The sequence below is a fragment of the Hemibagrus wyckioides genome, linkage group LG24, assembly GCF_019097595.1.
Source record: "Hemibagrus wyckioides isolate EC202008001 linkage group LG24, SWU_Hwy_1.0, whole genome shotgun sequence".
Taxonomy (NCBI): Eukaryota; Metazoa; Chordata; class Actinopteri; order Siluriformes; family Bagridae; genus Hemibagrus; species Hemibagrus wyckioides.
In genome coordinates, this window is record NC_080733.1 from 17,314,956 (window position 1) to 17,337,455 (window position 22,500).

A 22,500-nucleotide genomic window follows, 5' to 3' on the forward strand; every position below is an offset into this window, starting at 1 on the left:
CTCTGGAACCTGATGCTTCTGTTCACCTCAAATAAACCTAAACAGAACTGCATCAACTAGTTGCAAGTGATTTTTTTGTTTTTCTTTTCCCCCAGCTGATGAAATTACATTGCAGGGAAGGTTTATGTGTGACACGAAGGCACAAGTGAAATTTTAATGTAATTTCCTCTGAAATAAAGTTGCTAGCTTCTTTTCTATAACCAACCTAAGAAAGCTCCACATCTCTGGATCGGCCCTGACCCTGCCCAGGATGATGAATGGATTAGAATAAAGGGACGTAGAAACCGTGTCCCGTTTTTATCAACCCTTCAATCCTGTCGCGGCGTTTGAGGCGAGTGTGAAAACACCGAGCGGGAGAAAAGAATACAATACAAACAAGAGAACGAGGCAGGGATGTGCTGCGTTAGCAGAAAACCAGACAACAGCGAGGAGATTAGAGGAGAGGAGAGAAGATGAGAGAGGTAGAGCGAGAAAAGACGAAACAGAGTCATCAACATGCTTTATTCAGGCCAGAAAAGCAGCGAAAAAGGGAAGAAGAGAGCTGTGAGCTGTGCGGGAAAAGAGAAACGTGTAGATAAAGAGTGCAGAAAAGGACAAAGTAAGAAGAAAAGTAGGATAAAACCAGACTCGATAACTCACCACATCCAGGCCAAAGCAAACGAGATAGAGAGGGGAAAAAAAACACCCAGGAACTCTGAGGTTTAAATGGAGGCTGAGTCACTGTGAGTGTGTGGAGATTACCCATAATGCACTGCAAATCTATGAGTGTAACCACAGAGAGATGGCAGGGAATGAACTAAAACATGGTGTTATCATCTCAGCTCCATACAGCCAGAGGTCATGCTCGTGTAGCGGCCCTGTCAGGCTTCAGCTGAGCGTGTTGATTTATACAAGCTGCTAATTAACCCATTAGCTAGCAATCTATTCCTACGCATGCTACTATTTACACTTCAGCCTTTAGAGAGATTTCTGGGAAACGAGGATTGACAAATATACAACTTTAATGTACGTCAGAGCCGCAGATTACTCTCAGAGAACATCGCTTTGGTCAGATTTATGAAATTATATTCATTTTTTGATCCAGCTTTGAAGTGACCTCAGTCACTGGTGAGGAATCCAGGAGCTGGATATATTTAAGGAGAGACAACCAATAATATGCTGGATATTTCCAGTGGGCGGGACTTCTGGAAGGTTAAGCCCTGAATTAAAGAGCATTTTTACATCTGTGTTTGTGAAAGATGGTCAATAAATTGGTTAATCACCTCAGCAAGAGACCGTTACATTAAAAAAATAAAGGTGTGAGAGCCAATAGCTGGATTTACACACGGATTCACTGTGGATGAAGTAAAAATTAAAATAATTAGGATCGACGCCGTTAAAATCAACTCGTTGAGAGGTCGCTCAGCAGTTTTACACGTTTGATAGAGCCAAATCTAAATAGCTTACAACAAACCTACCACGAGGGAACGAATGAAAACCAAAGGTTTAAACAAACCAGAGTAACAAAAGGGAATGTGATGGATAGGACAACTCGGTAAGTTTCAGGCCAGGGAGAAGGGAAAAGGAGGAGGGAGAAAAGGAAAGATGGGAAAGACAATAGAAGGACAAAGTGGTTAGCCGTGTTAGCAGAAGAAAATCTGGGAGATAAAGAATGACAGAGAAAGTTGGAAAAAGAAGCAGAAGGAGAGATCAAAAGAGCACAAAGTAAGCAAGAGAGAGAGAGAGAAAATGAAAAGAGAACAAGTGAGACAGAGCGAGACAAAAAGTGAGAGTGCTAGCCGGAGGGAACAGAAGCAGAGAGCCGTGTGCCGTGGAAAGAGGTGCGGCTGGGTTAATCGCTGCGCTCGGCTGAGTGGGCCTGAGAGAGGCACCGAGTGCTGTGCTCTGTCTGCACACGAGAGCTTTCAGAAAGCCTCTGCTTTCAGACACGGCCTCACAAAATGGCACAAAATGGCCGCCGGCTGGCTGCACCGACTGGTGGACAAAAGAGATGAGAGAGTGCGTGTATCTCGGGAACTGTCCATGGTGCTGATTTTGTTCAGGCTGTGCATTGTGGTTGAGGTTAGCTCACCGTGAACCTGCCGAGCTTTACGACATGCTGAAAGACAGGAGGTCAGGGATGAGAGCTTCACAAAAGCATCAGAGCAAAAAGAGGTCCATGGCAAACATATAGACTTGACATACTGATATATTTTAAGAAGCCTGACGTAGTCCAGTGGAGTTTATAAATGGTTTAACAATCTCTTAACTAGTTTAAGCACAACATCATTCAACTACTAAATACTGAACCTTTCGTAACCACAGCAGCCAAGTGAATCACAGATCCCCTAATACCACTCTAACCAACTGGACCATAGCTCCTGTACCAAATGTTTCTGCCCCTAGTGCCCCATAACCAACTGGACCATGGTTCTTGCTCCCAATGCCCCAGCAACCAACTGGACCACAGTTCCCATTCCCAATACCTCTGTACACAACTAGACTACAATTCCTGCTCCCGATGCCCCTGTATGCAATTGGAACATATTTCCCATCCCCAATGCCTCTGTAAATAACTAGACAACAGTTCCCACATCCAACATGCCTGAACCTAACTGCACTACAGTTTCTGCCACAGTGCCCCTACAAGCCATTTGACCCATTTACTTCCTGACCTTAATGCCACTGTAACCATCCCAGATGCCACAGTAAACAAAGGGACCCCAAATTATTCTCCGGATGCAAATACAGCTATATCCTGCAACTACTGAAGTAATGAACATTTTGTGCTTGTGTTACATTTCTAACCAGAAGGATTGTATAATAAAAAAATCTTATTTAATATGCATAAATTTCATACTTGTGAAATTTTTTAGCCACTACATGGTACTATAAATACATAAAATAAGTCCCTTTTCTACGTCTAGTGCTTATGACTAAAGGATTTAAAAAAATTAGCACAAAAGTAATATCAGGGTAAAATTAAGCTCATGAGGAGTCATTTATCATCTTCAGGGTCAAGGTCAAGTACTTCACCCTTTGAGCTGCTCAGGATTCCTCAGCTTCCTCTCAAACTTCAAATATTAGGCACTCGTCTTGCCTCTCCCTCACACACACTTCCATGATTCCCCCAGCTGCCTGCCTCCATGCTACATTAAATCCTCTTCCCCCTGCAAAGCCTCAGCCGGCGGCACAGGAAAATCACTTACCGAGTGCTGGCGGGAGAAGAAAGCCAAGGAGGGAGGGAGCATGTGTGTGACAGAGACTGCATCACACACCACGCAGAGACGTGCTGCTGCTGAGGACTCGGCACTGAGCCCATCGCACGCTACATACTCATGTCAACACACATCTGCACTGACACAAAAAGTTCTTGTTTTGTTTACAAAATCTTTTCTCCACAACTTCTCCCACATGACTTTTTTTTTGATTTATAGACATGACAGCTGTTGCTCATATCTGCCAACATCCTTCAAGTCAACAATGCAACTCCTCACAACCTTCAAAATTCTCTCACACACTTCATTCAACATTTGGATCAAAAGCATTTTTATCTCCAAAAACACCAATTTCTGTAACCAGTGCCACTGTAACCGACCGAATTTCAGTTCCCAGTCTGACCTCGGTTTCCGTCTCCAGGGACACTGTGACCAATCAGACTGTAGCTTTGTGGTCCCTGCCTAATACACAACCGTACAATAGTTCCTGCTCCCAATGCCTTTCTAAATGATGGGGCCACTGCTGTAGACCCCAACTGGTCCACAGATCCTACCCCCAGTGCTGCACCATTCCCACTACAACCAATCTGTCCTCTAAACCACTGAAGCCGATGGACCACATAGGGCAATAGTTCCTGATCTCAATTCTATGTAACTATTGAGACTCAGAGACTCAGTTCCTAGTGTAATGCCCCTGGGATCAGTCACACCCCAGTTTCCACCCCCAAAAACACCAATACCAGTGGACCACAACAGACTATATTTTGGCCCCTGATGCTACTTTAACAAATTGGACCACAACCAATCAAATCTAACTTCCTGCCCCTAGTTGTTCTACACTTCCTGTCCCTTGTGCTCATGCATACTACTAGACTAAAATCCCTGCCCCAATGAAACTGTAACCATTTAAAGCCCACTTTACTTCCCAATACTATGTTAACCAGTTGCACCACAGTTCCCAAGCTAATTCCATTGCAACTAATGGGACCCCACTCCCTTCCCCACTGTAACCAACTGGACTACACTGGTCCCAATTCCACTGCAACTAATTGAACCCCACTTCCTGCCCCAGTGCCCCAATAACTTGGGTTACTTCCCCCAATACTACTGCAACTAAGCACATGCAGATTACAGCTATACATTTGCAGCAAGTTTAATTGTGTAGACACTTCACCAACAGTCCTTTTGCACATTTGCACACACCTTGACACACACACACACACACACACACACAGTGGGATTAGCACCTGTCAGTGTGCAGCCATGTTTTCTCAGCTCTCCTATAGAGAGAACACACAGATCCACACCTCTGGCTAGTGATTAAACTATTACACTGAGCCCACACAGCCTCACTGCAGGAGCGCAATCACACACACACATACACACACACACACGTACACACACACCTACACACACACCCACACAGACAGATATACACACATTCAAGTATTGAAAATCACACTTAGAAGGACTCACACATGCACAAGAACTTCACTCTCTGTCTCTTTCTGTCTCTCACTCTCTCCACACACAGAGTAATAAAGACAACCATCTCTGCTTTTAACAGGTGTCACTGCATTTAAAGAAAAAATGCCTGAACACCCACACTGTGTGATGATGAGGATGATGGAATCAACCAAATTTTATTAACATTAATATTTACTTTAAGCAGCTCATCTCAGGATGAGCTATCCAAATAACTCTAGCTAGCTAGCCAAGTAGCTAGCTAAAATACAACAAACCCTCCCCTCTGTGTGTTTGGTCTGAATTTACTGTGTATTGTATTTTCCAATCGGTGTATGTCGTCCTGCAACCAGTCGCATATGTTAAGCATGAGATGGATAGTGTTATCATGCTAGTCAAAACATAAAACAGTAAACATACACACCATGAGTAAGCAGATGTCTTGGATGACTCAGTCTTATCCAATATACCCAAGTTTCAAATATATAAACATAAACAAACACCTCCCATATCTAGTCGTCTACTCATTACGAGCTGTCAAGCTCAACAACTTCACTGCTGGCTAACGAAACAAATTCCTCAACAAGGATTATCTTGGTTACCAGATGCCCCTGTAACTAACTGGATCAGAGTTCCTGCTCCTGATGCCCCTGTAACCAACTGGACCAGAGTTCCTGCTCCAGATGCCCCTGTAATCAACAGGACCAGAGTTCCTGCTCCCGATGCCCCTGTAACCAATTACACTGCAGTACCTGTCACCCGTGTCCCTATAACAAACAGAACCAAAGTTCCTGCTCCTGATGCCCCTGTAACCGACTGGATCAGAGTTCTTGATCCTGATGCCCCTGTAACCAACAGGGCCAAAGTTCCTGTTCCTGATACCCCTGTAACCAACAGGACCAGAGATCCTGTTTCCTGCTCAGTAAGACTTCTTCTGTGCCTAAAGTTGGCTTGTGATGATGTTTGCTGTATATCAGTAGAAACAGAATGTATATTCTGACTCCAAGATTTACTGTGACCTCGTGGTTTTACGTTCCTTCATCGTCAGTAAGCAGTGTCTCCTGGTCAGGGTCACAGTATATATGCAGCTTATACCAGGGATGCTGAGCATGAGCTGAGAATACACGCTAGTTCAGACAACAGTATACAGTATATTGTATATACATACAATATATGGTCAAAAGTATGTGCACCCCTGACCATCACTCCATACGTGATTCTTCCTCAAACTGTTACTACAAAGTTGGACATACGTTGTCGTAAAGAATGTCTCTGTACGCTGTATGAAGGAAGCAAGTTTCCTAGGCATGACAACGCCCTTGTGCACAAAGCCCCCAAGCTCCCTGAAGACATGGTGTAGAGGTTTAGGTTGGAGTGGAAAAACAAAAGGGTCCAGCACACAGCCCTGACTATGACTCAACCCTACTGAACACTTTTGAGAACACTTTTGTACCTATAGTTTCATATAGACATTAATGTCTTTTGTTCGCATCACTGTGGCAACCAGATACCTGAGCAGCATCACTTAATACTGTTTCAACACAGCTTGTGTGAAATATTGGCAATATGAATATTAAGATTAAATCCTGTATCCGGGCGATACAGGTGTGAATGCACCTATGACACATTTAATATCAGTTGAAAAGAGACGCATTTCAATGCACTCGTATATCAGAGCCAATGCTACTATAACCAATAAGATTTAAAATGCAGATTATGCCTACACACACCCCTGACCAGTCGTACATACTAAATGTGTTTACAAACCCATTCCTGCTTACATATGCACACACACACACACACACACACCTGCCTAGCCGCACATGCTAAATGTGCTTACTGACCCATTCTTGCTTACACATGCAGACACACGCACACACGCACATGTGCGCATACTCGATAGACTCGTCCACGCAGGCCACTGTTATTTCCCCCGAGTTTTCTGCATCCAGCTAGCGAGCGTCTCTGGCTAATCTCTGTCCTCCAGTGTCTTTTTCTTTATCAGACTTCATCTTTATCTGCGTTCTGGGCCCCGCAGGCCTCTGTCGCTTTCTCCTCCATCACCACTGGATTAGCTGAGTGGCGCAAGAAAACTGACAGAAGCTTCACTCACACACACACACACACACACACACACACACACACACTATCTGCAGCACAGACACTCAATAATCCAAACCAAAAAGACCTCCATTTTCAGGAAATAGACAAATGTTTTGCCTCTTTTTTTCTCTAAGTAAAAACCTGAATAAAGATAAAAAAGTAAGCGATTACTCCGTGTTCTTTCACGGTGCTCCTCTTTCCCTGTGAATAATACAGAACAGTGTACATGGACCGCCTGCAGAGTTTTTCCCTCAACCCCCCAGTGCATGTCTTACAGGTAACCCTATGGGAAGGGTTCGCTTATAAAAAGATCTGTAGTCTGCGCTTTTTAGTCACTGAGGAGCTTCCAAAGCTGAAAACGATCCTTTAATAGCAGAAAATAGCAGAGTGACGTCAAATGTCTTCCTTTCTTTCCTTTCTTTTTGTTCACAAGTTGGATGAAAAAGTCGAAGTAAATGCGAGTAAATATCAAAAGATTTCTGATATGTTTAATTAAAAGTATTTCAATGGCAATTTTCCAGCGTCGCAATGCAACTAAAAATATTTAATATTAGAATAATTTGAGACCGCTATGCGATGTCCCGCTTTAACCGCCGCTAAACGCAGTCAAGTCACATGAGCAGCTCAGAGAAACAACTTCCTCATCACCAGAGTTACACCAAACTCTATGTCCCCCACATCACTGAGAATATTACACCTGATCACCATACTAGGCTAATCAGCTAACTGATCCTGGCTAGCACTGGGCATGTGATATGGGATTTTACATGTGCCTGGGAGAAGAGTAGCTGGATTTACTGTAAACTAAAAGAAACCATTATTATTAAATAGGCCTTTCAGCAGAAACCTTAATAACATAAAATAGTGTGACATGACGAGTTACACCCACGCTCCTGATAACCACAACCCATGATATCCACACCCCCGATAACCACACCCCTGATCACCCCACACTCTGATAACCACATACCATGAAACCACACCCCCTGATATCCACACCCCTGGTAACCCCACCCCCGACAACCACATCCTATGAAAACCACACCACCTGAAAACCACACCCCTGATAACCACACCCCTGATAACCACACCTCTGATAACCACTTTCTATGATAACTACACACCCTCATAGCCACATCCCATGATAACCACATCTTCTGATTGCCAAACCTCCTAATAACCCCACCCTCTGATAACCACACTCTCTGTTAGCCACAACCCTGATAACCACACCCCTGATAACCACATCTTCTGATAGCCAAACCTCCTAATAACCCCACCCCCTAATAACTACACTCTCTGATAGGCACACCTCCTGATAACCACATCTTTTGATAACTCTACCCATGCTAGCCACACCTCCTGATAACCATTCCATTGATGACCATGGCCCCTGTTAATCACGCCAATTGATAACCCCACCTGCTGATAACCACGCCCCCCGGATAACCACACTCTGTGATAATCACTCCTGTTAATAACCAATAGACATGACCTTGATAATCAGAACCCCAGAACTTGATAATGATAACCCCACCCCTGAAAAACACGCCTTATGATAACTAACCACTCCTACTCAGACTTTTATAACTACTCTCACTGACCACCACACCCTTGATATCTAGTCCAGCTGATAACCACACCCCAGAAAACCACGCACTTGATAACTAAGATGCACAGGGCAAAAAATTCTAATAAAATTATTTAAAAAAATGTTTTAACTATTTCAGTAATTTATCCAGAAGTTTTTGTCACAAATTCATGAATAATGTCAAAAGTGAAATTTAACAGAAAATCCAAATCAGCCCCATTTTCAGTTGTTAGACGTAAAACAAAAAAATCAGCAATTTCTATTTAAAATTCTATAATTTGTCGTCATAGTTACAGATCCTGTGTGTGCATTTAATACAGTATACTAAAAGTGACCCACACCTTCTACTCTTTCTCTAACTCTTCCCCATGCTTTCATCTGTGTGTGTGTGAATGAAGTGTGGAGGTGAAAGGGGAGGAGGCGAGGGCGTGAGCGTGACTCTGGGGCAGCCGGTGTGAAGGAGGCGAGACGGGCGTCTTCCGTGACGGAAGCTCCATACTAATTAAGAGCAGAGGAGAAGGCTGATTGGATTTGACTCATTATCCAAATGCAGTAATTAAAGCCTGAGGGTGGAGAGAGCAAGGGTCTCAGACACACAAACACGAACACACACACACAATACACAATACACGAAGCACGCAGACACAGAGACGACGTTCGAGGACGCAGGACGCCGGCAGACCATCAGGCCTCAGAGCCGCATCCTGCCACACCGCCATTAACATACGCTGATAATGAGTTCATTAAAGGCTGAAATGTCAAACGGCTTCTAATAAGGCTCTGAGGGTTTGGTATCCGCGCCGAAAACAAACAAGCGTGCAGCGAAACGAGCCGCTAATGCTCCATCGCTCTCTCCTCACCACGGTTATTGATTAGCGGCGTGTTTGGAGGAGGATTTTCGCCTATTTGCGGACGATACGCCGATGATGAGCGAGGTTTCGTTTTTCCACCCGGAGAGAGAGAACGTCATCGCTTTTTCCGCCGCTCTCTGTGGAACACTGAATAATTAATCAGCCAATGGATTTCTAAAAGCCAGGGGGAAAAATATCAAATCAAATCAATAAATTAGGATGAGTTAAAAAAAAATTTTAAAAAAAGAAGAGAGAGACAGAGAAGCACATACACATGATCACAGCATAATAAATAAATTTATTTATTTATTAAAAAATAAAATGGAAAATGACTAAATATATAAAAAAATCGACGAAGCATCCTCCGACAAAGTGACAAAAAAAACAAAATATACCGTTAAACAAAATACCTGAATGTTATGAAGCTTGGAGATTCATGGATTGTTATGAATGATATGAATTATTTATAATAAACAAATCGATAAATAACCGTATTCGGAATTTCCTTTCTCCTCTAACCGTGTCTCCAATTCTATCTGTGTCCAGACCCGAGCGGTTTCGCACTAGGAATAGGTAACACTACATGTTATTTGTATTCTGCTACACTCTCATTCTCAGCGTGCACTGGACGTGACGTGGTTAATTGAGGCGCTGATGAAGTACAGAGGAGAAACGGTGCCGAACTCACACCGGAGTGCTGATGGGAAGAGCGAGTGATGTAGCTGCCACCCCGCCCACCCCGGTTTCAATAACCTTCACCCGGTCCCCCCCTCGGGAAATCCTCAGGACTCCATTAGCTTAAGTGAAGTGTCCTGGGTGACCCAGTGGAAGGGTGAAGGCATGGAGTCGATGCAGGAGCAGAACTTCACCCAGAAATCGTTGAAATTTGGTTTCAAACTTTACATCTAGCTCGCTAATGCTAGCCTGAGAAAGCAGGCTGTAAATTAAGCTGCCGATGAAATTTGCGTCTCCTCACTGAACTAATTTCCTCCAATGTTGCATTTAAAAATAAATAAATAAATAAATAAATAAATAAATAAAAAATTATAGACGGTTTAAAATGTCTAAATTATATATATATATATATATATATATATATATATTTTTTTTTTTTTTTTTAATTATAAATAATAATAAAATTTGATTTAAATGATTTAATAAAAATATATTCAAAAGAACAAAATGCAAGCAAAAATAATAAAAACTATTTTAAATATCCATTTTTTTTATTTAATTTTTTTGTTCAGCTCTTTTAAAAATGGAAATTTTACTCAAAGCAGCTTTACAGAAATGTAAAAAAAAACAAACAGAATAAAAATGACAAATTTTAAAATTCAGTTAATGTTTACTTTTAATGTTTAATAATTAAATTTCAATATCAAACCAGCCAAATATAGTATTTATTTATAATGAAATATATTTCTAAAAATTAATACAAATGTAAAAAAAGAAAAGAAAAGAAAACAAATAAAATGATATAAAGATACAGTGACATAATTGATCAGAATATCAATATCAAATTTAGTTTAACCATGCTTACTTCCGGTATACCACATGACCACTTGTTTGATGCACCTATAACACTATTAGCTAAGAGAAGCTAATAGAAAAAAAGAAGTTGATCTTGAGATAAAACAAGGCAGAAACCAGGCGTGGCGGCTACAGGAAGTTACGCTTAACGAGAAGCTAAAATGATGATGATGATGAGGAGGAGGAGGAGGAGGAGGATTATGAGTTTTTCTGAGCTGCTGCCCAAAGTGATGTGAGAAGTGAGAGTCTCGAGCCAAACCGTGGAGGTAAAAACCTAAAACTGAAACTCATCCAGAACTGAGAGACGGAGTGTGTGTGTGTGTGTGTGTGATAATTTATTTTCTCAAGAACCAAAATTTTTCTGTTACTGTTATTAACAACGTCTGTTATTATTGCTAATGAACAATTCAAATGACTGCCGTGTGACGCAGCTCCGTTTTAGCTATCAGGTCCTGGAGTACCTACTGTCCGTGAGAGAGAGAGACAGAGAGACGGAGAGAGAGAGAGAGATTAAAAGATATATATATATATATATATCAGTGGCAGACTGTCAGTGTCAGAAAGTCCTTCTCTGCTGGCCTAAACAGCAGTGATCTGAATCACTGACTTGCATTTTAATATATTTAATATATTTTCCATGAATGTGTATTAAATTATTCCCAGTAGTCTATTCTCTACATTTCTCAGCTTTTCTCTTGGTTGCGCTGCTTCCAGTAGTGTATATTTATGATAAGAGTATTTATCCAATCATATTTCAGACAGTGGATGACATCATGTGTTACCAGGGTGAAAGAAATCTGCCTTAAGGCCTTCAGAATCAATAGTGCAGGCGCCCGGAGCTTAAAATAAGTGGCAATGAAACTGTTCCATTAACCAATCAGATTTGGAGTTGGTGTCAAGGGGGCCTTCTAGCAGGCATGCAATTACATCAGCAATTTCACGTCTTTTGATTGGATAATTGGAGCAGTCAGAGGCAGTGAACCGCACAAACTAAATAAAATATATATATTTTAACTCACAATGGCTGACAGAGGAGAAGAAATCGATTTGGTCGCAGACGTCCTTACAAATACATTTTCAAGGCGGACTTTTCAAGAAAATCCTTTTGATTCTTCAAAATAGTTGGTAAGCTTTTTCAAGAACCATTTATGCTTTTGGGTTTTCTTTTTTTCTGGGTTTTCAGTTTGCCTTCATTCCAGATCCCCGGGGTGGGCTGTGGGTTATTTTTTTTTGCTGCAGTGAAAGGAAACTTGTGAGACTGAATCGTGTTAATTTGCTGTTTGTAATGTAATGTTATTCATGTTCTCTACAAGAGCCTGTGACACAGCGCAGTTATACAGTGTTTCTATATTCTCTGTGTCTCATTTCGGATGCTGCGTCCTCCGGAGATTGCAGTTTGCTGCATACGTCATCAAGAATGTCTTTTTTGAGAAAAGTAACCGTAATAAAATTGACTATTCCCTGTGAGGTGTGAAATACTGTAGAATAATTTCTTTTTTACTTTGTTATTTAATGGTTGATTAGTATCTATTGCTGTGGCGTCATAACGATGGTATAGAGGTGGATTAATGCAGGAAGGACACCAGTGAAATGCACGGCCCGCCACTGAGATAGATAGATTATATATATATATATATATATATATATATAGAGAGAGAGAGAGAGAGAGAGAGAGAGATAGTAGCAGAAAGACAGAGGGGGGAAATAAAGAAAGAGCCTGATACGGAGACGGAGTGTGTGTCAGATAGAGAAACCCCTCGTCCATGTTGATTAACTCCTGCCATGCCTTGAGAGGAGTGTGTGTGTGTGTGTGTGTGTGTGTGTGTGTGTGTGAGATAAGAAAACAAAGGCACTTTTAGCAGTCACCTTCAGGAGCGCAGGCTGAAGGGTACAGAGAGACCCGAGAGCTTTACGGACAGCACGGACCCTAGTGCCATCTCCCACACCGAACCCAATTACACACACTCTGATAACAGGACACACACACACACACACACACACACACACACACACACACACACACACACAGGGACAAAACTCATCACAGCACACACTTAAGTGTCTCCTCATCCTCAATCTGCCATGTCCCAGGCTCCGGTCAGCAGGACACAGGAAGTGGGAGGATTAGGATCAGGACCCCAGTGAGCCAGGGGATTATATAAGCCTGGGGTAGGCCATACAGAATGCCTGATGGAAAAAGGAGGGAAAAATTCCTTCGTTTTCATAACAAACAGATGCCAATATGGGAAAAAAATAGCATTGTTTTTTACGTGACTAAGGCTTCGGTGACTTATCACTGATCTGTGTTTATTTTCAGATGATTAAAGATTAATTCCGATCTCGTCTATGCTAATACTCTTACAGTGGATCCTTCCTGTCCTGCTGAATCCTGGCTGTTTTACGAGGCGACTAAAAATAAAACAAATCTATTTAGTCTATAAAGAAAATGCCTGTGTGACATCACAAATCAGACCACTTCTCTCATATCGGAGCTTAAATGTTAACCAGGTTGATAATGTGCCTCATAAACCAACCGCCAGCTTCAGAGACGGTACGATTTCGATAAATTCACGATTTTGCCGTGTTATCCGACTGACACACCTCCGGATTCAGAAACCCGGAGCTTAAAGATCATCCGGAGTCTCACGCTCGTAATTACGACTTTCTAGTGGCCTTGATGTGTAACATAAAATTCAAAGCGACTGCTCAGAATACCCCAGTACCCCAGTAGAACGTTCCGGATGCATTATTTCAGGCTAAGATGCTAGCTAAGCTGTCCTGTGTTTGCTAATAACACTAACGTCAGACATATTAGCTGTTCAGGAGCTCCAGAGCTGAAGTTAAGAGCCATCTGACCATGAAACGCTGTAATCTCCACAAAGCAAAGGTTTACTAGCATAGCATCTTGTTGGGAGATTATAAAATTGAGGTAGCGATCGATCTGAGTGGAAAAAACTAAAGCAGAGGGTTTTGAGTAATGCAGTAAAAGCAGCGGAGATACGGCACACAGGCAGATAAATGACAGATATATGAAATCATTCAGACAATAAAAGTAAAACAGAAAGGTTTGTTTGAAAGTGGAGTCAGAGGTCACCTCCAGGGTCAGAGGTCACCCTCAGGGAGACGCTTCAGACAATCAGACTGCAGATCAGACGCCGTGTGTCGGACACTGTTAGGATATCAAGCGCTCAGTCATGAACGGTGGGTGTAGGAGGAGGTGTGGACATGGGCGCTTAGATATCTACATATAGGAAGAGAGTGTGTGTGTGTGTGTGTGTGTGTGTGTGGGTTTGTGTATATTGTATATATTTTTAGACTGGTTTTTATGTATTGTGTTGTTTTTAGGTTGCTTTGTTGATGTCTTGATATTTTGTACTGTAGAGTAAAGACAGACAAAATTCAAAAATTCGATTAAAAGTCAAATTCCAATTCCATTTCAAAGTCAAATCCAAACTCTAATTCCAATTCATTTTATTTGTCACGTACACGGCCACACACAGTGACATGCAGTGAAATGTCTTCCGCACACCTTGATCTAAAAATTAGAATAAGAATAGAATTAATATAGAAAACAATAAAACTAGTCTCAGTACAAAACAAAATAGAATTATCTATACAAGGAAAGGGAAAAACACATAGATAAATATAAATATATATATAATATAAATATATATCAATATGGATGGGAGGCTGAATAATTTGACAGCTGTACAGATGTGTGGAAACTAACAATAAAACTGATTGACTGACTGACCAGCTGACTGAATGACTGTGTGACTGACCGACTGGCTGACTGACCAGCTGACTAACAGACTGTCTGCATGACCAACTGACTGACTGACTGACTGACCAGCGACTTACTGACTGACAGATGAATGACCAACTGACTAACCAACTGACTGACCGACTGACTGAATATAAATATGGATGGGAGGCTGAACAATATGACTGCTGTGAATAAAATGCAGATGTGTGGAAACTAACAATAAAACTGACTGACTGTCTGACCGACTGACTGGCTCACATTCCATACAGAACCCTGTCTGATGGGTGATAGTGTTACTATATTATACTCTCCTATGACTGTAACATGTCATGATTCACACACACACACACACAGAGTGAGAGAGAGAGTAAGAGAGAGCGAGAAAGAGAGAGAGAGAGAGAGACGAGTGGACAGTTTAATAGGAACAGCGGACAAAGCTTGTTCTACAAACCGGATTCCACAGACTAGGCAGAGGCGAAAACACAGAAGGAGGCGGATCAGAGACCTGAGTAAACACGAGGAATCACCTGACTCTGTAACGACAGAACACGTACTTCACACTGAGTACAGAACACCTGGGGTTTAAATACACAGACTGATCAAAGAGAAAACACCAAACAGCTGGGATTAATTACAGAACATTAGAGCAACAACAAGTGACAGGATGTGGCAAAAAGGGGCGGAGATGTGACGTGAATCAAAACAAAACACACGTGGGAATGTAAACAATACAAACGTATGAAAACACGGAACAAACTGGACTATCTATCTATCTATCTATCTATCTATCTATCTATCTATCTATCTATCTATCTATCTATCATCTTTATATATCTACTGAATGGTGTCTTTTTGTCTCTTTGTTTCTCCATTTCTCTGTTAACTGTCACATCATCACATCTCGATGAGGTCATGATGAGGTCATGTCTCACATCACACAACACCAAGAGAGGAAATCAAAGACAGATCAGCTTACGCCGTACCTGAACCCTGGTTTACTACACATCAGAACACTCCATCGCCATGACGACAGACCGCTGGTATTTATTGACAACATGTAGGAATGATATCTTTCATCTATTATTTTTTGATGAAATGATATCAGTCACTCGTTTAAGACTGAGTCGAACGCCATGAGCACGGATAGTGAGCTCCCTGATTTCTGCAGTGCATTGTGGGAGATTTTAGAGAACGAACCTCCCACAGCACTTTAAACCCGCCCTTAAAATGGTGTTAGCTAGTTAGCGGATTGAGACGCAGCCTCTGCGCATGCATCATGCTGCAGTTTCCCTGAGGAAACGCGTCCTGAGGGGTCGTGTTCCTGAACAGCGACTCGCCCGGGGTTACTTAAGGTCACACTTTTTATCCGTTTGTAGTTACATGTGTGGAACGGAGGAGAGCGTGAAGGCGCAGGAGAAACCCAGACATGTCCATAAACCTGTTAAAGAGGAGGAGTGTCAAGCGGCTGCCCTGCCACTGCATTAGACACTTAATTAACCTCTTTGTGCACTGATCCGAGTCTCTCTCTCTCTCTCTCTCTGCTTCATCCTCTCATCCTCTGTGCATAAGTGTGTGTGTTTATGTGCTTAAGGCTTGTTTATAATTTACAAGAGTGGTTTGGTGTTAGCAGCTTGACTGACACCCACGTTAACATTAACAGCGCTGGTGTCAGAACACACACACACACACACGGGAGGGTTGATATATTAAATTATGGCTGAGAGTTTAGAAGTCATACAGCAGGCTTTAAAACTAAAATCTAATCTAACAGTCAAATGGATCAGATAAAATGTTTTATTTATTTATTTATCTATTATTTAATTTTATTAAATTATTTTATTATTTAATTAATGAATTAATTAATTTATTTATTTATTTTAAGCCATAGATTTTAATTGATTTTTTCCTCCTTTTTTTGGTGTCATTTGTTTCTCGACGTCAGAAATTATTTATTTTATTTTATTTTAATTATTATTAATTTCTTTCTTTCTTTCTTTCTTTCTTTCTTTCTTTCTTTCTTTCTGTCTTGCTAGCCATAGATTTTAGTCTAATTTTTTTCCTCCCTTTTTCTGCTGTCATTTGTTTCTCAGTGTCAGAAATTATTTATTTACTTTTATTATTATTTATTTTATTATTATTTTATTTACTTATTTATTTATTTTGAGCCGTAGACTTTAGTCGATTTTTTTCCCCCTTCTTCTTTTTTTTTTGGTGTCATTTGTTTCTCGGCGTCAGAAATTTGAACAACTTGAAGGAAATCTAAGAAAATGAAGCAGCTCTGATCTACATCCACATCGTCTTCAGTTCTCTTTCTGTTTTCTGCGTGAAATTTTCTCGAAAACAACTGCAAAAAATGTAAACCTGTGACGCAGGCTCTACTGCATGTGCTCTGGCTGCTGGATGTTAGAGTTCGGAATTTGTTTAACTTTTCCACCAGCAAAACATGTGTGACTTTTCATTCTGTGTGTACAACGAATTAGCCGAAGTGATATCTACGGCACGTGCGCTCCGACATTCCCTTTCCTTCGTTCCCTACAAACTTTAGTTTCTACTCGCACTTCCTTCCTGTACAAACAGAACAATGGGAGAAAAACATCTTCACATTATTAAGAAGCCATTATAGCGTGTAGCTAGTACAGCTACATTTATGCCATTTTGGCAGACGCCCTTATCCGAAGTGACTTACAATTTATCTCATTTTTACACTTGCTCAGGGGCCCAGCAGTGGGTGGAGCTGGGATTCAAACTCACAACCTAGTCCAACACCTTCACCACTAAGCTAGCACTTCAACCAGCTAGCCTTGCTGCTTTGCTAGTCTAATCTGTCCAACAAAACAAATACCTAGCATAACATTTATTAATCGCAAAAGAGGCCACGCCCACCAGAGATGATAAGTGCTAGATTTTTCGAGTGGAGATTTTTTTGAAAACAACACACACCTAGCCATCAGCGGATCTCATGTTAAATATCATCGAGTCGTATTCCATGGCGACGGTAACCAAACACAAGGTTTCAAGGTCAAAGGTTATACAACGGTCAATTACTCTGACGCAAAAAGTCGCGATATCCGGCACGCACCTGACCCCGTTCCTCCTTCCTCGTTCCCGCCGCTTTATGGTCCGGGGCTGGAACAGGCGTGTTGGGATTTCAACATGACAGTATGAGGAGATTTTTCGAGAAGCGTGTTTTAAAATAGCAACGCCTCTACCCATTGTGAATGAGAACAGGCGGGGGAACAACCTCCTCCATCCTGCCTCCTTTTTACCTGCGCACCGCTCCCAGCTGAGAATAATTAAACTCCCACTCTCTCACCACTTCGCAACTCCAAACTTTTTCCTTTTTTTTTAGCGCAATAATGGTCATGTCATTCACTGTGACTGTGTAAACTGAGTAAACTAGCACAGAGCAGGGAGCAGAAAGTTAGAGTCGAGAGTCACTTGCTTTAACAAGCTGATTAGGGGACATGAATTTTTTAACATTTTATTTATTTATTTATTTTATTTTATTTATTTACTTTATTTATGTATTTTATTTATTTATTTACTTTATTTATTTTATTTATTTATTTATTTTCTCTCCCTGAACCCACCAGTTCTGTCAAATCGGCTTAAATAAGACGTCCCCAAGACACACAAACACTCCAAAAAAAGCCCCAAGAGTTCTGAGTTAAGACGGAAAGGTACGAGAAGTTGCTGCAAGAGAAAGAAAGAAAAAAAACAGAAGTACAGACCTTTATAACTGTTGGAAAAAACAACAACAACAACAACAACACAGACTCCGTATGGATTTGTGAGAGGTTTAAGCTTAAATCAGGCTTTAGATTGTAATTATCTTTACCTCTAGTATCCTGACTCTTTACCTCTAGTGACCTCAGTCTTTACCTCTAGTATCCTGACTCTTTACCTCTAGTATCCTGACATGTAGTGATCTCGGAATCTTTTTACTCAGATCTGACTCTGTTGACCTCTAATGACCCCTGACTCTTTTTTTTTTTTTTACCTCTAATGTCCTCGGCCTCTTTTGACCTGTAGCGATCTCTGACTCTTTTTTTACCTCTAGTGATGTAACTTCTGACTCTTTTTACCTCTAATTACCTCTGCCTCTTTTGACCTGTAGTGACCTCTGCCTCTTTTGCACTCACTTCATCCTCGCAGCTTAAACACAAAGAGCTAATAATAAACAGCTGAATCAGAGAGTCTGAGTCTGTTGTAGAGGAGTGAAGCCTGTGGCTCCTCCCACTCGTCTCTGCTGCAGAAACCGACACAGTTTTCACCTTCTGCCGTTTCCTGTGTCTGATGCAAACTCTTCGAAACTTTCGAACCTTGAGGCAAGACTTCGCAAAAAGAGAAAGAGCGACTCACAATCTCTGCGTTTATTCGATTGATTTCTTTGTATGATTATGAATATCTCACTATCCGTAAAGACGGATGAAAAAACTGTTTCCAGGAGACGTCTGTGTTCTATTTCCAGCTATTCCTCAGAGTTGTGCCATTAAAAAAATTATCAAATTTATTACCAATAAACGAAGAAATCTATCCATCCAGCTACATGCACTCATTCCTCAGAAATGTAGAAAGCTGGAACTATGTTTGGATCTTCTCTCTGGACAGAACCTCATCCTGGTCCTGGGAGTAATCTACTTTACATTTTCATATGAGGAAATACTTGGACCTTTTCTCTGGACCAGTCAGAACCTCATCCTGGTCTTGGGAGTGTTCTACATTTATATTTGCATATGAGAAAATTCTTGGATCTTCTCTCTGGACCAGCCAGAACCTCATCCTGGTCCTGGGAGTTACATTTCCATATGAGGACATACTTGGATCTTCTCTCTGGACCAGTCAAAACCTCAGCCTGGTCCTAGGAATATTCTACATTTATATTTTCATATTAGGAAATACAAACGAAGCGATTCATCAACATTTTTGTTTTTTTAGAGTGGGGACTAGTTAATTAATTCCAAGTTACAAGCTAGTAGGCATTAGTTAAGTGTTAATGATGAATAGTGGATTAGATGAATAGAGGCTGGACGTTCATTCCACCACCGAGGGATGGTCAGTTAGAAAAAAAAAGCTAACATATGAAACATAAACCTCCAGAAGAATGTTGAGCATCAAAGCCTACAGGACACCAGTGGAAGGAGATGCCTAGAGGTGTGACCTGGATCCGTTTGTGCTGATTGACCACAAGATGATTCTGCATTCTGAATCATCTAACAGGGTTTGATGGAGCTGACTGAGAGGCACCTGGAGTCAGAGATAACTAATGCCTGGACTGGTAACAGATCATGGTCAGATATTTCTACATGTTATACAGAATAAGCTGAATATTTAATAATCCTTTATTATGGGATGTTTTCACTCAGTATAAAGAACTGAATGATGTTCTCTCTGTGAGTCTGATCTAAAACCAGTCTGTTTAGCTTTCAGTGTGTTTTAGCCGCGTGTTTTTCCCTCTGTTGGAGAACCTTACACAGAATTTTTCTGGTTGAAGATGAAATCTGAGCTGCTTTTTAGATGAACAAGCCCTTGGAGAACATCTCAGAGAGAAGAAATGGGTTTGATCTCAACATTTACTCTGAAGATACAAACCTGAAACTTTTCTATGAATATATCGCCCCTAGTGAAAAATCTGAAATCCTTCTGAAACTCTATAAATTCTTTAAGTTCCTGAGTGTCTACTTTCATATGAGCTTCATATTAACCTCCACTGTGGAGTGAGACATGACAAAGACGCTCAAACATCATCATGGACACGATAAAAACAGGAGGAAACTCACTTTACTGACCTTACGATCATATAGTGAAAATGTTACTGCAGTCTTATATAACGCTCGTGCTGGAGGTTCAGGATCTCACACACACTTCTGTATTAAGAAGTTTCTAGAACACACTGTGTCCAAGTCGGAGAACCTTTTCCTTTCTTTTTTTTCCCCTCAAGACTCTTGAGTAGAACATTTCCGACTCATTAATATTCATCTGAATGCTAAATCTGTTCAGTTTCATATTCTGTATAATCTTCTTCTTCTTCTTCTTCTTCTTCTCAGACTTGCTTTCTTTTTAAAAGACTTTTTATTCATTTTATTCATTATTTGAAACTAAAGCTTAAAATTATCTTTACGCCTTTCACACAGAAACACGCTACGCCAATGCTTGATGTTTTTTTTCTGATCTGATTTTGTTTTAAACTTCATTTGCAATAAGCAAAATAATATAAATAAATAAATAAATAAATAAAATTTTCATGTGGCTAAATTTCCTCGATTGGTTTTGCTGAATGTGAGTCAATTTTTAATTGTTTCAATACTATTTATTTATTTATTTATTTATTTGCATTGCCTTTTTTTAACTGCAAGAAACGTCTTTATACATTTTTTTTACTGCACATAATTCAAGTTTTTAATTATTATTTTTTTTAAATACACAAATGAACATGTACGATTATATAACCACTCTTTTTTTATTTTTATGAACAAACAAATGCATTTCTGTTTTTTTCTATTAATATAATACATGTATTTATTTGCCCCTTCCACACTGAGAAAACTCCCAGTTTTACTCTCTCATTTGCACTGCAGGCATAACATTATGACCACCTGAATAATATTGTGTTGGTCGCTGCTGAAACAGCCCTGACCCGTCCTGCACTGTGTATTCTGACCCCTTTCTATCAGAACCAGCATTAACTTCTTCAACAGTAGCTCGTCTGTTGGATCGGATCACACGGGTCAGCCTTCTCTCCCCTCATGCATCAATGAGCCTTGGCCGTCCATGACCCTGTCGCCGGTTCACCACTGTTCCTTCCTTGGTCCACTTTTGATAGATACTGACCACTGCAGACCGGGAACACCCCACCAGAGCTGCAGTTTTGGAGATGTTCTGATCCAGTGGTCTGGACATCACAATTTGGCCCTTCATCAAACTCGCTCAAATCCTTACGCTTGTCCATTTTTCCTGCTTCTAACATCAACTTTGAGGACAAAATGTTGACGTGCTGCCTAATATATCCCACCCACTAACAGGGGCCATGATGAGGAGATCATCAGACTTATTCACCTCACCTCTCAGTGGTCATAATGTTATGGCTGATCGGTGCAGAGTCATAATTCGTGAAAGTCGTGTTACATTTTATATAAAAATAAATCTACGCTCATCTCTACACTCGTCTTTAGGAGTCTTTCAGACATCTTTCGAGTCTTCTGGCAGATTTCCCTCCGATGAGGTCCGGGAGATTTATGTAAATCTATGATTTATGTATTTACGTTTATGTTAATATTACAGCACAAAAAAACCTTCAGAAAAATCAGTTTTTAACAGAACCTTAAAAAAAAGCGAAGCTCTAGAGAGAAAGAGGCTGGTTTGAAACAGAGCTCTGGTCTCAGTGAGTTTCACCTGGTCCTGGTCTTCATCCCGCTGACCTGTGCTGCAGATTCCACTCCTCCGTGTCTACTTTATGATTTAGTTTCTCTGCCTCGGCCCTGAGCGTATCTGACCTCCTCACACTTCCAGACGGAATCTTTACTTCAGTTTCGCCTTCAGGAAAATCTTCACACACAGATCACACACCTCTCACACTCCTGCAGTGCAGCCAGAAAAAGGCCTTAAAGTCTCTTCACAACAAACTTAATAAAAAATATCTACAGTTTCTACTTTCTTTCTTTCTTTCTTTCTCTCTCTCTCTCTAAATAACACGTGAATGAACACATTTCTATTTTTTTTCTATTAAACATAATACATGGTTTTTTTTAAATGAATGAATGAACATGTACTTCTCTATCATTTTTTTATATTGAACATAATTTATATTTTTTGTTTTGTAACTTTAATGAATGAACATTCTATGATTTTTTTATTAAACATAAATGAATATTTTTTCTTTCTTTTTTTTTAAATAAATGAATGAATGTGTGCTTTTCTAGTATTTTTTTCCACTGGACATATTTTAATATTTTTGTTATTTCTTGTTTTTTTAAAATAAATGAATGAGCAGGTGCATTT

General features: G+C 40.6%; 1 protein-coding gene across 4 annotated transcripts in view; it reads right to left on the reverse strand.

The window, feature by feature from the left end:
* The window catches only part of adgrl1a (adhesion G protein-coupled receptor L1a), a 211,393-nt gene that overhangs the window by 101,160 nt on the left and 87,733 nt on the right, over positions 1-22,500 (reverse strand). The window lies entirely within an intron of this gene.